This window comes from Orcinus orca, chromosome 18 (genome assembly GCF_937001465.1).
Source record: "Orcinus orca chromosome 18, mOrcOrc1.1, whole genome shotgun sequence".
Taxonomy (NCBI): domain Eukaryota; kingdom Metazoa; phylum Chordata; class Mammalia; order Artiodactyla; family Delphinidae; genus Orcinus; species Orcinus orca.
The window spans coordinates 21727611-21743350 of NC_064576.1; positions in this window are offsets into that span (position 1 = coordinate 21727611).

A 15740-nucleotide genomic window follows, 5' to 3' on the forward strand; every position below is an offset into this window, starting at 1 on the left:
ATAACATTCTTTACAGTCTTTTTATATAATTCTATGATATGGAGAATTGTAACAGATAAAAATAGGGCTTGAAATGAGAAGGGTGAAGATAGGTCGAGCATAAAAGACAAAATGCTAAGTTGATGCAATTTCTTTGGCATATTTTACATTTGCTCTGAATACCTATGGAATATCTGTGAATGAACATACCTAAGAATATCAGAAGTTTATTTAAAATATATTCTGTTGCCTAAATGCAACCATGTTGAAATAGACCAAAGAAAAAGAAAGAAGCCTGTCTATCATTTCTTGAAAGAGGCAAATCTACTCATCTTTATTCAGGCAGATTCAATATTTCTTTAATGTATGCTTCCTGCAAGCACATAATATTGAATAAATTAGCCACTATCACTGATGAGGATGTATCACTCTACAGGACCATATAAAACATATCTCAGTACACCATGTATTGGTGCTCCTAAATCTAATTCCGCTTATACTTGACATATTCTGGTTACCTACAAAAATACTGTACTCAGTTCTTTGTTCCTATTTTCTTTATTATTCAGCATTTGCTACTATGGTCTATTAAATATTGGAAATGTAAAATATAAATACAAAATTTTTCTAAGAGCTAATCTAGATTCTGACAAGAGTCCACATTAGTTATAGTTTCATCCTCAGGGTTGTAGGAAATCAGTAATTTGTAACCTCCCCATTCATGAACCTATTCTATTCTATGCAACACTCATCACAATTTGCATCTGATGCTTTAATCACTTAATGTTTTTCTACCATCATTCTATGAACTCCCGTTCTATAAGCCAAAGACATGGCAAGGGCCTCCTTGGAGGAATTACCTTAATTAATTCCTTCTAAATTGATTTTTACTGTCCAGATTCTCAGTTAACAGGCCAAGTGGCTGTCTAGCTTCCTTTAACTGCTGACTATCCAAAATGATTCTAAATAAGATTCAATAATTATGGACTCAATGCCTTGGATAGAAGCTAGGTTGGGCCACCCCCTAAATAGATCAGGCTGGTTCATGCTAATATTATCTAAATTGATCTTAAAGAGCAAAGTACCAGGGTTTCCACTATTACTGTTTTTTTCTATGCTGACTATAGGCAGTTCTCTCACAAACCATGTAGCTCTACCATCCTTGGCTGTAGGATTCAATATGCCTTTCTCTGCAATGTGTGATACATGTGAGAAGTTGGCTACAGATTAAAGAGGTACAGGCAATAGCAACTGCAATAGAGGAAATGACTTAAGAACAGGCAAAACATCCTCTTTTGATTGTTTTACTCTTAGAAAGTTAACATATAAATACATTTCACATTTCTAAAAAAACAAAACAGAACAAAAAACAAATACAAAGATATTTATAATAAAAGCTAACAAGCTCTGTTATTTACTATCCCTCAGAAATGTTCACAAACTTTACTTTGATCTAGCAAAGAACAAAGGCATTAGTAAATAAGCACTGAAATGTGAAAAGCACATGAAGCTGATGTTCTCATAGCCTGGATAATAGTGATCATTTCCTTGTCAATTTCCTCAGCGCCTCTCCTTGATAGTCTGTGAAATCTCTGCACGTAAATTCAGTTTTAACATTAGCTCTGTTCCTGGATCTTCAGCCCCCCAGTATGCCTTGAAAACACACACACACACACACACACACACACACAATGGCTAAGATCATTCAAAACATATCAAGCATAGACATAGAAACTGAGAGTCTCTTATGATGCAGATGGGCTCATGTGCTTACTTAAGATCATCAGTAAAATTCCAAGACTTTACTTGGGGTGGAAAAAGGTTAACAATTATATCAGTTATTTTGTATAAAATCAGTAACCATGACTTCAAGCAGAAAGTTTAAAGATTCTCAATTTAGAGAATAATTCTCCATTTCAGACAAGCTTAAAAAATGATATGACTGTTAGAAGTACCATTTTAAAAGTTGAAAACAGTAACTCAAGAACTTTAAGTCCAATCCAGTAGCCACTAGCTATGGGTGTCTTTAAATTTATCTTTTAAATAAAATTAAAAACTTAATTCCTCTGTCACACTAGTCACATTTCAACTGTTCAATATTTACATGTAACTAGTGGCTACATATAGGAAAGCGGAGGTATAGAACATTTCCATCATCACAAAAAGTTCCATTGGACGGCATTGCTCTAGAAAATTAATTAAAAAAAAGCAAACATAGAGCCAAATCTTCCAAATACCTAGCATCAAGACTATTAAGTTGTAAGCCCGAGAGTGGAACAGAGTGAAATATCAGTCCTAAAATCTAATTATTAGATGTTTAGGCTGAATAGCTGAGATGCTCAAAGCTGGTATAGCTGGAAGTTTCCTTGTGGTATTAGTTCATGGTTTGTGTTCCTACTGTCTTTGGCACCAACATCCTTGAGAGGGAGACTAAATATCCCACAGTAAGCAAGTGGCATTTCTTATCATTTGTGAACTCAGGAAGAAAGAGAGAACAGAATAAAAGCTTTGCAACACCCCATCAAAAAGCCTAACATAATAAATTTTTGGTAGCATAATAAAAGTGTAGAATGTAATTTTCTCACGTAACTAGCAGTAGAAGCACTGGAGATATAGAATCTGTTTAAGAAGACAGTAGTCATTTTATGAGAACCAATAAAGACAATTTTTAGAACCACATGAAGAAAAAGGATTGCAACAGGTCTGGAAAACTATGTAGTAACAAACTGCTAACATATATTGAGATCTTACAATGTCCTATGTCATTTACCTTTTACAATGATCTTCAAAATAGGCACAATTATTGTTTGCATTTTAAAGGGGAGAAAGTAAATATTAAAATTAAGTAACTTGCCCAATATAAAATAGTTAAAGAGTGGGATTAAAAGCCAAATATGACTCCAGAGAAATGACTAATGTCCCAATTTTGCTCACAATAAAATCTTTGCTACCAATTATTGCACTATACTGAAAATAATTGCTCAGATATAAGCTATACAGCTCTGAGATTTATTCAGCTTTATTCATCTGTTTATATACATAATCATTAGTGTGCTCTGGACTTCATATGTGAGATTATTTGATCTCTTTTTGTGAACCAAAATATGGTTTTTTGTGGGGTTTTTTTGTGGTACGCGGGCCTCTCACTGCTGCGGCCTCTCCCGTTGCGGAGCACAGGCTCCGGACGCGCAGGCTCAGCGGCCATGGCTCACGGGCCCAGCCGCTCCGCGGCACGTGGGATCCTCCCGGACCGGGGCACGAACCCACGCCCCCTGCATCGGCAGGCGGACTCTCAACCACTGCGCCACCAGGGAAACCCCAAAATATGGTATTTTCAGGACTTTCTAAAATCTCAGAACTTCAAAAGTTCTAAATTTTCTCATGCATGAATTAATTAATCTACCATAGTGGTTTACAGAACCCAGTCCTTATCATTTTATTTGAATTATCTAACATTAAGATGTTTTTGTCTTAATTTTTGCTTACTATTCCAACATCATACAAACATATTCTACCATTTTAAAAGTAACTACAGAAATCCAAAGCATCTTCCTCATTCTTATCCACCCTTTTTCAATTCCTTTAGAGCCAATTGTTTTAACCTCTTTATTAAGTATGACTGACATACAAAAAGTTGTACATATTTAATGTGTACAACTTGATGAGTTTGGAGATAAACTAAACCATCACCACAATCTATGCCATAAACATGTCCCTCACTTCCAAAAGTTTCCTCACAACCTCTTTACTTATTTATTATTATTTTGTGATAAGAACACTTCGCATAAGATCTATCCTCTTAGAAATGTTTTTTTAAGTATACAATACCGTAATGTGAACTTTAAGAACTATGCTGTGCAGCAGACCTCTAGGACTTACTCATCTTGTGTAACTGAAACTTGGTATTAGTCAAAAGGTGGAGGCAATTTTCTTGAAAGTGTTGCTGGTGTTTTTCTCACTGCTATTCACTCCTTAATCCACAGCAGCATGGCTTCCAGTCCACATGCTATGAAATGCACTTTGTCCAAGCTACTAATAATGGCATACATGTAAAAAAAGTGACCTAATATTATGTCACCTAATATTAGATATTATATTATGTTGCTCTTTTATGAAACTCTTTTCTCCATTAGGTTCAGTGATATAAATGATCAATTAAATATTCCAGGGCACTTGATTTCCAAAGTAATGCATCTCACAATTTTAATAATAAAATCTGACCCTCTCATGATTGTCTTTATGTCACAATTCATTTATCATGAACTCACATAAGGTTTTGAATCGACCTTTACTTTTCTCCTTCTCCCTGTAATTCCTCATATATACTCATTTTCTGAGTATCATCAATGTTATGTCTATAATATCTGAAGAATTTGTGCCCTTTCGTCTTCTCTCTGTTGCAGTCTAGTTAGTTATGTTTATAAATAAATTTAGACTAGATTATTGAACTTCTTCACATCCAACATATTCCACACATCTACCAGAATTTTCTTAAACAATGTTATAAATGTGCTACTCATTTGCTTAAAATATTTTGCTAATATGTCCATTAGTTTCAGGATAAATCTAAGTGATCAACTTGACATTTAAGACACTTTATAAATTGGCCCAAGTCTACTTAATTCATTAAGATTTCTGTCTTGGGCTTCCCTGGTGGTGCAGTGGTTGAGAGTCAGCCTGCCGATTCAGGGGACACGGGTTCGTGCCCCGGTCCGGGAAGATCCCACATGCCGCGGAGCGGCTGGGCCCGTGAGCCATGGCCGCTGAGCCTGTGCGTCTGGAGAAAAAGATTTCTGTCTTGATATTACACCAGTAACCTAGTATCCATAATCTACATGCACTGAATTATTTACACTTCCTAATATTGGCAATGCTTGACCTCTCCATTCTGCTCTTGATGTAATTTGTTTTGTCTTCCTGGGATTTCTCTTCTTCCTCATCTTGTTTATTTGTTAAACATTTATTGGTGCAAAATGCTATTCAGATTTGACTTGTCTAGGAAGCCTACAAGCTTTCTAATTTGAATCAAGAAATGTCCATGTATATTTCCAGTTTAACTGTATTATTTGCTTATTTCTGCCATGATACTTACTCAATATATTGAATTCACTTCTTAACCACCCACCTCCTTAGATAGACCAGTATCAGGACAAGAAATGTATATTAATTGGTCTTGATATCAAACAAATTCAATATGTGAGATATTTTGAGTTTAATATTATTTGGGCAATTGTGTAAACTGGTTTCTTGAGCATGTGTGTACAAGTTGGGATGAAATTAGAGCAGAAATGTATAGCTTTCTAAAGAGTAATTTGAGAAAAACAATGACTTAAAATTTAAAGCTAATTATCCTACTTAAGAAGATAAAAAAAATAGCAAAATAAACCCAAAGAACGTGTTAAGAGGATTTAATAAAAACAAAATCTGAAATCAGTGAATTTGGGAAACAAAATATAACAGAAAGGATGAACCAAGATAAAATTATTCTTAGAAAGAGCTAACCAAAAAATATATTTCTGATTAGCCTTAATAAGAAGAGGAGAAAGGGCATAAATAATGTTAAGAATGAAAAGTTAATATAGTTACATATAAAGAAGAGACTTTAAAACAAAATACTGTAAAGGTAATGCCAGTAAATTAGAAAATCCTAAAAAAACCTTAACCTACCAAATTTGGCTCAAAGAGAAAGAAAAAGCATAATTACTCCCTTAAACCAATAAATTAATGCAATTAAGCAGTTGTTACAATTTTTTCCCAAAGAAAATTTTGACACCATATGATTACGCAAGTTCTAGCTAAATGTCAAGAAACATATTATTCCTATCTTATAGAAACTTTTCCAGAAACATTTTTTAAAAATATTTCTAATAGGAAAATAAGGAATACTGTCCAACCCATGCACTAAAGACAGCATAAGTTTGATCCTAAAACAAGCAAGAGTAATATGAGAAAGGAAAATTAAATTCTATGTTGCTTATTAATATGACTATAAAGGTAAAAACATATTAGGGAACCAAATGCACACATACAATGTTAGGTTTTTTTCTTGTCAATAAAAGATAACAATAAATTACAAAAAATATTGTTATTCACTTCTTTAAGAAAAAAGTCATATTATCTCAATAGATACAGATAGAATATTTGATAGCATTCGACATAATTGTATGACAAAAATTCTTTGTAAATTAAGAATTAAGAAGAATTTTCTTTACCCAATAAATGGCAACAAAAATAGACCTACTAAAAACATCATCCAAAACTATAAAATGATGGACTCATTCTCCTTAAAATCAGGAAAAAGGAAAAGAAATTCATAATCACCAAGTCCATTTAACATGCTGGATAATAAAATAAGTGCAGTAAATTAAGAGAAAACAGGCTAGAAAGTGAAAAAAACTCGTAATTTGAAGATTGTTTACCTAAATAGGTCAAAATAAACTATGAGAAACAATAGAAAAGTTTAAGAAGGTAGCAAGAGGTCAATATTCAAAACTCTTTTCCTTGAGCTCATCTAGTATTATCTTTCTCCTCCCCCATTCTTTTCCAGTCATATTTGCCTCCCTCCTGTCCCACAAATGTGCTAAGCCCATTCCCACATCAACATCTTTGTATAACTTTTGACTCCATCTTGGTATGCTCTAGATTTTACATGGTTCCTGTTCCTGCTTCCACTCTCTACAGGTCTTTACTAAAATACCTCCTTCTCAATGAAGTCTCCCTGGTCATCCTACCTACCATGGCTGCCCTGACTCTACCATCTATTGGGAGACAATTCTCCATGGGCTTTTCATGTCTCTTTGCAAGTTGTGACAGGGGCACAAAGTGATTTTGTTCCAGACTACTTTTGCAAGTAGTAGTAAAACTACTTTTGCTGTTCACTGTATAGTGAACAGCCTTGGAAGATATAGTGTCTCCTTTCAGAGTGAAGGACAGATTTGCTTACAGCCTTGGAGGATATATGATTCACTAAGAAATAAAATGCAGAAATACATACACTACCTCTATTAATGAATTTTACATGCATAGTATCTACCTTAGTTACATCTCTCTCAAATGTTGCTATCCTGCTTTATACACCAGGCTGTGAATTTGACTCTACTATTTTCTCTGGGTTTCACATACCTTTTCCCACTTTGGACATGTACTTTGGACGTGGCATTACACATCTCATATGGCTTCACTTCTTGACCTACTCTGTTTCTCACTGAGATTTATCTCTTTTCCCCCTTCCTAACTCCAAACTCTGAATTAAAATTACCCACCCATTAATGGGCAGAGTAGAACAATCACAGGCTTACCCTAGCCCTATAAGTGTTGATGGCCTATATAATAGCAAAGAGGGAAAGCTTGTACACCTTGAAGATAGAAAGATTCTCGAAAGATGAAAAGGGCATGTATAATGGACACCACCAAAATTTACTATCTAGATAATTCAATTATGGCAAGTATTGAAGTGTATGTGAAAGGGAAGGAAAAAGATCCCATGAAACCCAGAGACCAAGAGTCTTCAATGTGGCATTGGAGTTAGTGTTTGAACATGCTTTATTTACCATTTCATGTTTTAAGACTGTGGATGATATAAACACTGCCTGTTCTTCTTAGCATCTCCAACAACATCCATCCTAGAAATTATTTTACTCAGTTTATTTGTACAACATGCACTTAGCAAAGAATGGGTGGTTTGATCAATTAATAAATTAATTTTGAACATAATTATCAATTTTATATTATTTTTACTCAAAACTACATTTGCTTACCCCGTAAATTTAATTTGGATAACTTTAATTTTAACTAAAAATTTTTGTATTATCATATTTATTCAGATTCTTGAAGTATTATTAAATGCACATGGAGTTGATTTAGTTTGGATCTTTTGGCCCAACATCTTTTCTCAATTTTAATCTGGCATATATTTATCAGTGGAACTTTCAAACCTTAAATTAGATTTAGTTTACATGCAATTCTTAGGAATGTTATTGAATTCCCAATTTTAGTCTTAACTTTTATACACTGAAACTTTCTGATAACATGTGAGGTGTTTGTAAAACTTTCAATCCATATATATTTTCTTGATGCTTTGATAAAATAATATATATCATCTTGTTTAAAACTATTTTTTAGTTCATTTTCATTCAGATGATAAAAACTTTCAAGAGTTTTAGCTTATTTAAGATAAGTTTGTTTAGAACATGTGTCAATTGACTTTTCTTGCTTTCCATAAGCAGGTAGATATAGCACTGTTTAAATAGAAGGGAAAATATATTAATAAATCATCTAATATTAAACAATGTGACAGTAGTTATGAATTCAGTTGTTACAATGGACAGAGTCAATATCTGAGGGCAGAGATTACCAGGATAATGACTCATTATTAGATATCAATTATAAATTAAGCTCACTGGTCAGAGAAAGTGTTAAAATCTCAGGGCTATAAGACTCAAGAAATTCTAAATGGGAACAATAAGATTATGTTAATATATTTATAAATATTCTATCTTCCAAGAAATAGATGGATTGAAGTAAGTACTACTAGGATTTAACCTCAAATAATGTATTCTGTAATGATTCAAATGTTTACTGTAGGTCTGAACTTTAGAGTACGATTCCTAATTAGTTTCACCATTTTACACATTCATGAAATTCATATTCAGAAACTGTTATTAAAAGTACCAGCTACACATAATCTAAAGTCTGAGCTTCAAACCTGTACATATACCTGAGGGTTTATTTAATGTCATATGAGTTTAGAGCAGTAAAATAAATTTAGGTAATCATGACTGTTATTAACTCCAAACATATCTGATTAGAAGTCCCATTAAATAGTGTCTCTGCAATCACTGTTCAGTGAAGGAATGCTCGTTCAATGTGGGCAGGATATTTGTGTTTCACTACTATATAACCAAAAACTAATACAGCATTGCAGTAAGGTACATACTAAGACATACCTGAATGAATTGGTGAAAAAAGGAAAATTGAGAGTGAAGCTATCAAAAGAGTTGCAACTATTCTATTGGAAAAGAGAAAAATCACCCTTAACCATTGTATTTTTTGTATTAAATATATCTATATTCATGTAACACTGCTGCACTTAATGGTTTGAGAGAATGGTTTTGAACTCAAAGACATCAAACTTTAACATGTTACTCTCTACATGACCTATGCACGCTGGTATTATTCAAACTAGGAGTGAAAAATTGAATTATATATTGTTTTTGTATTGGACCTTCTTATTTATTCAACATAAAAATAATTTCATTTTATCTCTAAGGCAAATAGTTTTATGCAAACTGTATATTTATTGCCATTTTTGGACTTACAGATTTAAGTACTGATTTTGATAAATATTGACTTAGAAAATTAATATTTACATATGATATTGGGGTATGTTCAGCATTATATAAACACTTAATTGCAGTACAGCTTGTTTAGAATTAGACGATTGAGAGGATATTTTATAAAATAATGGAACTTCTCATCTTAGGTGTCAGCAAGTTAGCATCTCTGATTCCTTCTCTTTCACTGAAAATGCTTTAGAATCACAGGAAGAAATGGAAAGATGTAGTAATCCTGGGCATTGAGACTGCTGACCAATATTCCCATGACAGAACCTTGGAGAAATTTTCAGAAACTAAATTATTGATGACACTGTATAAAAGAAAAGCAGAACCATGTAGGGAAGAAACTGGACATCCCTACCCCACTGTCCCTATTCCCAGAAAAACAAAGAAATGACCATTCTTACCCAATTGGTCCTATTCTCTGAGAATAACAATGTCATTTCTAATATTCTTTTTCTTTTATATAGACAACAGCTCTCATTAATCCCTCTTTACATAGCCATAGATTAGCAATTACCCACCACATCTAGATGTAATCTAAACATAGCTAATTTTATATAAATTCAAATGCACAAATATATATTGAACATTAACTATGTGTTGTGATCATAAAACAATAGGCTTTACCCATAGGAAAATGATAGCTGTGTTAACATAACACGGAGATATATGTGTGGCTTTTCTACTACTCTTTCTAATGAATTCCTGGGAGAGATATGGGTGATTTTTACCAAAAATACTAAATGAATTATAATATAAATAAACAGATAAATAAGTAAATAGAAGAACACTCAATATGGTAGGTTGTGGTAAGGATGAGGGTATGTAAACAGTAATGAGAAGCAACCATGTTTTAATTACTGAGTTGGCCAAAATGTCTTACTTAATCTTACATTATTAAGATTATTACATTATTACATTATTAATATTACATTATTATTAAAATCTTACTTAAATTATTACAGTAATAATTAATTAATTAATAATTAATGGTGTTAAAATACTGAAAATTAATAAAGAATGGGATTTTAATAAACCTCAGTCCTAAGATTAACATTCAAATATTTCTTTAAGTCAGTTAAGTATTTAGGAACTGTGTGTCCACTGAAGTTTACCTTTCAGGAGAATTTCTCTTAACATAAAGTCATAAAGGATTCTCCAGATTTTACCACTGAATAGTGTTATTCAGTTTTGTTTTTCCTTGAAGAGAGTAATGTGATTTTGAAAGGACAAAGATAGTTTTTCTACATTACATGAGAAAATATATTACTTGAACACTTAAAAGATGTTTTATATGATACTTTCTAATTATTGACATTTAAAAAACATATCTAGTAATTCTGTTCACAATACAATTTCCAGTTTTTCAATAAAAATACTTTAGGAATGGCATTCAAAAAGTCAATTAACTGTAGTCCACACTAAATTCAGACTACTTATTGATGCTTACTTGACACCTCTTTGCTATTACATCTGTAGATGATGTGTAACTTTTCGGTTTCATTGAGATACATTATAATATGTTTTGACATCTGACTTCTAGTAAGAATTCTCTTTCCTTTTCCAAGCAAGATAAACAAAATGGAAACATGGCAAGATAAAACAAAAATATAGAATCTTATAATATCATCCAAAATAGAGTCTCAAAACACCATTTTTCTTAGTTGTCTTTTCAATGCTTTTTTACTTTGTAATAAAGCATTAAATACACCTGAAATATATATAATTTTCTTTATTATCATATCTGATAAAATAATAACCTTGTTTCTTTCACAGATAATGTATCTATTGTAAAAGAGGAAATATCCTCTGTGTTACCTTGTCAGTGTTTCAAACTAAACGTTAACAACAATCCATTTTCTTTACCTGAGAGAGAAAATGCCATTTTGCTAGAATGTACAATGGTACAATGATGTTACAATGATAATACAACATGTTTAATTGTCTTTAATGAAAAGCCAACAATATTATTGGAGTATAAAATTGAGAGAATTTGTCTGTATGTATGCCATTGGAGCCTGTAATACAGGAAAGATTTCAAAAATGTGAGACAATAAGTAGACTGTATTGTTGAAGTGATGAAAAACTGAAAAATTCAGTGGAGTGTCCAAAACTGCCAGCTGGAAAGGAGACAGAAGGATATCAACAGTCTGCATTCAGAAGGAATCCTGATGTGTTGATGTAATAGCCTGATAATGAGATGATTTGCCTGCCACTACTTACAAAGAACTCTTTGACTCTTTGAAGTGGGATGCTTTGGAGATCACATAAACATGGCCTAACATAAAAATTGTGTCTTTAGGTGTATTGTATTTTCTCTATAAACATGAATTCAAATAAATCAGTTACCAAGTTTTATGTGTTTATTTTATGTATTAGAATTGAAGATTGTTTAATATCTGCTACTTGCTCTGCATTCAAATCAAACTGCACTTAGAAACACCCTTTGGGAAAACAACAATAACTCAAAACTGAGTAGCAACCCTGTCTAGACTCAAGTAAATACATTGTCACCCCATTTCATGAATGGATAATAGAGTACTTGTTAGAAGCATGTGATAGACACATCAGAGTATAACCTTGCCAGAACTGGAAAATGTAGACATAGCTGCCTCGAATCCTTTGAGGAACTCAGTGAAATGTGAAGAAAAGTGGAATGAGAGAGAAAGAAAGAAGAAAAAGAATATAAATTTCAAAATGAGAGAAGTTAGAAAATAATTAAGCCAAAATTATAAGATGTGACATATCCTCAAACTCTCTCAACATAGTATGTGATACACATTAGTGTCCTGAACCAATTATCCAATAAACCTAAGTGAAGATCTGCCATTACAATCCTGGCTCAGCCATGGACCAGCTGTGTGATACTGAACACGTTCCTAACATCTCAATATTGAACGACTAGTACACGTCAGGCCATGACACCAAGGGTACAGTAGTAAACAAGAGCACGATAGTTCTAATGCTTAGGTACTTTACACATCTTTGCGGAAAGATCAACAACAAACAAAAACTTACAATGAAATAATTCCAGAGAATGCTAAATTCTGTAAATAAGAACAAAATTGGGTTGGCAGGGGGAAGAAGGGTAGTTTATTATCTGATTAAATGTTGTGTATCAGTTGTAATAAAGTGGGAATATGAATCAAAGTATCTCCAGAGGGGTCAATACTCTCCCAATAGCCATTCCAGATATGCCAAAATGTCTAAGTAGTAAGAAAATGTGACTTACTCCTGACTTCACACTCTCTCGATTTTAATTCCCCTCTAATAACTGAAATAATTTGAACCAATTTCAAAAAATTACTTTCTATTAATATAGGTTATCATTAATATATTTTAAATAATATTATTATTAATATTAATGGTATCAAGCACCACAAATACTCTGGGATTTTCCCTTTGCAAACAGCTCCAATTCTGTTTTGACCACCAACCTAAATGCTGTTTTCCCCATGGTGTTCCTCTTGCAAAACAGCTCCAAGATGATAGATTATGAAATACAGAGTGTGCAGTGTATTGAATTATTTTAAATTCTCCAAAGAAATCGATTTGCATCAATCACATTAGAAAATATTTAATAAATGATATTATCTACATTATTCTAAGGGAAGAACAGAATGAGGGTAACGTTATAATTCTGCTTATGGAAGTGAAAAGTGATACAATGGGCTTAAACACAGTGGAAATAAAATTAACATACAGTGCATTGTATCCTTGTCACTTTAATTGTGATAATCTATCTAAAATGGTTATGCCTGACCCATACTAGTGTGCAATGATATGTTAGCCATTATTTTTACTAAAATACATTATATCTATTAGAGTTTATTTTAGGTGACCATTATTAGTTTATGTTTTCTACATTAAAAATTCTGGTTTTTGGAGGTATACGTTATATGTAAATAAGTGATAATTAGAACAAGACATAGACTTGTCATAGTGACTTCCATCTCAGCATAAAACTCACTTTCTTTGAGAAATGTCTTTTTTATCAGTCCTAAATTTCTGTGTCACTTTTCTGGCATAGAAAACAAATGGAATAATCTATTTCACCTCTTTTTCCAAATTGAGTATGAAGGGATTTGACTATTTTATAATTACCTCTAAAGTTCGGTCTGAATCTAATATTCTTTAGTTAGCCTATCACTCAAACAGTAAAAATATCGCAAAAAAGCATTCTTAGAAAGGTCAGAGTATTTCTCCATATGTAAGTGATCCAGTATCACTTCTTTTGTTATACATTAAAACAAAATGCAATAATGGGGTAGTATCAGGGTGACAGAGTGGAGGCCTTTATAAGGCTATAGATTTGTAGAATATTTGAACTATGCCATAGGGATAGTTTAATCCTCGATATGAAAAGGTATTTCCTACTCTCTCTATTTAAACATGGCTCAAAGAAAAATTGGAGGAGTGCCTACCCAAGATGAAGGACATGCTTCTGACCAAGCAGAGATGGGGACTGATTCCCACTGTGCTGGGACTGATTCCCCCAAGTGACAAGGGGCACTTTCACTGTCATTGGTTATTGACCATCATGTGTGGTTAGAAATAAAAGTTTCATCTACAATGGGATACTGTTCCTACAATGATGCTTGTGGGAAACGTCATCTCTATGGCTAATCTTGGAAACTCTTTTTGATATTATTTACAAGACAATCACTTTGAAGCTCTGTAAAAGTTCTATTTATTGACATGTTCTATTATTCAGTTTCTTGTACTCAGGGACTAAATTGTGCTAAGCCCTGAGATTTTAGAATAATAATCTGATTCTTGCACTTAAGAAATTTCGATGTTCCTAGGAAAAGCAGATCAAATACACATACAGTGTAATAATGATAAAATTGAAGAATGTACATATCTCAGTGATTATATAAAAGAAATAGCAGTTGACTAGATCCAAGAATGATGAAATATTTTCAGTAACCAGATATTACCGATGAGTCTCACAGGACAAACCGGAGTTTACATGAGAAAGGGGAAAATGGAGTGTTATTTGGAGATGAGGATAGGGGTGAGAACAGTGGCCTGGTAGAGATTTTAGACAAAAGAAAGATCAGATGGGTAAGGCCATATGGCCAGTACAGGGAGCCTCAGAAAGTGCCCACTAGTTGATAAAAATTCAGTACACACAAATGCAATTTGTTTAATATACAATGAAACATCTACCCTGAAATGACTGGCCTACTTAATATTTACTTTCAACTGTGAAAAATACATTGGACAAAAATCCCTTTCCAAAGGTTGAAGTTAATACTTCTAGAATATGAACAGATAATTCACTGTTTTTAAACACTAATAAACACCCAAACTAACCCCATATGTTTGAAATACTCCAAAATTGAACATAAAAGCTGTCAGTAAAATTCTTAGTAATAAAAGTGAAGAATATAGAAGGTCAAACAATACAGTGAAGAAAATGAGTTTTGGAATGGCCACCTTATATGTTGGTATTAAAAGCAAAAGAACACATTTCTAATCACTTTTAGTTATTTGGTTTTGGATATACAATTAAATAGAAACTACATGTTTCTAGGAGAAAATTTTATATGTGTGATGAGGATTTGGGGGTATTGTTTTTATTTCTTTCTTTTGATCATTTACATTTTCTATTTTGCTCTCAGCATTATTATTATTTCTGGATATATTGAGATCTAAAGAGTATGCTGCAATTAGTCAATTTGTATGGCTTTTAATCTCCATAATTGGCCTCCCAGCAGTACTTTTTGCTATTTTAAACAATGTGGCTAATATAATATGCATGATGAAAATGTTAGTCCTATTGTTTTTGCAGCCTGTGATGTTTTCAAATCTATCAACAAGATAGAAATGAAGCTTGGACTATGCCAGAATGAATGCCTAATAATAAAGTGCCCATATTTTGTTTTTCCCTCCATGAACAGATTTTATTACTAAACTCAGAACTCTCAGTTTTACAGCATCAACATACACTGGTCTACATGATTTACATTCTGACTAAGACCTCATGTGCATTGCTAAAGGCAATACCCCCCTTTTCCCCATCCCCACACAAAAAAGTGACAACATGGAGTATTTAATTCTGAAAGAAAGGCAAGTGTTTGTTTGTTTTGTAAGGTCACCTCCTAAGGAACACTAATATTCTTTCCAAGTAATACTCATAACTTTATTATGTTAAAGAAAGTACAGAGACAGTTTCTTTGGGGGGAAAAAATGACATTATTATTAATGGCTCATATATAATACACTAAAGATAAAATTTTAAAATTGCCAATTGACAAATATTTTAACTCTACACTGTTCCCATTGGGCATACATGGTGGGAAAAAAATGTTTCTTCTTCCTTGCATTAAAAATAACTTATTTTATAGAAGTGGATAAAATGTGTGGTTAGGGCTTGCCTACTTAATTTGACAATGTCAATTTTGATTTGGTTAGTAT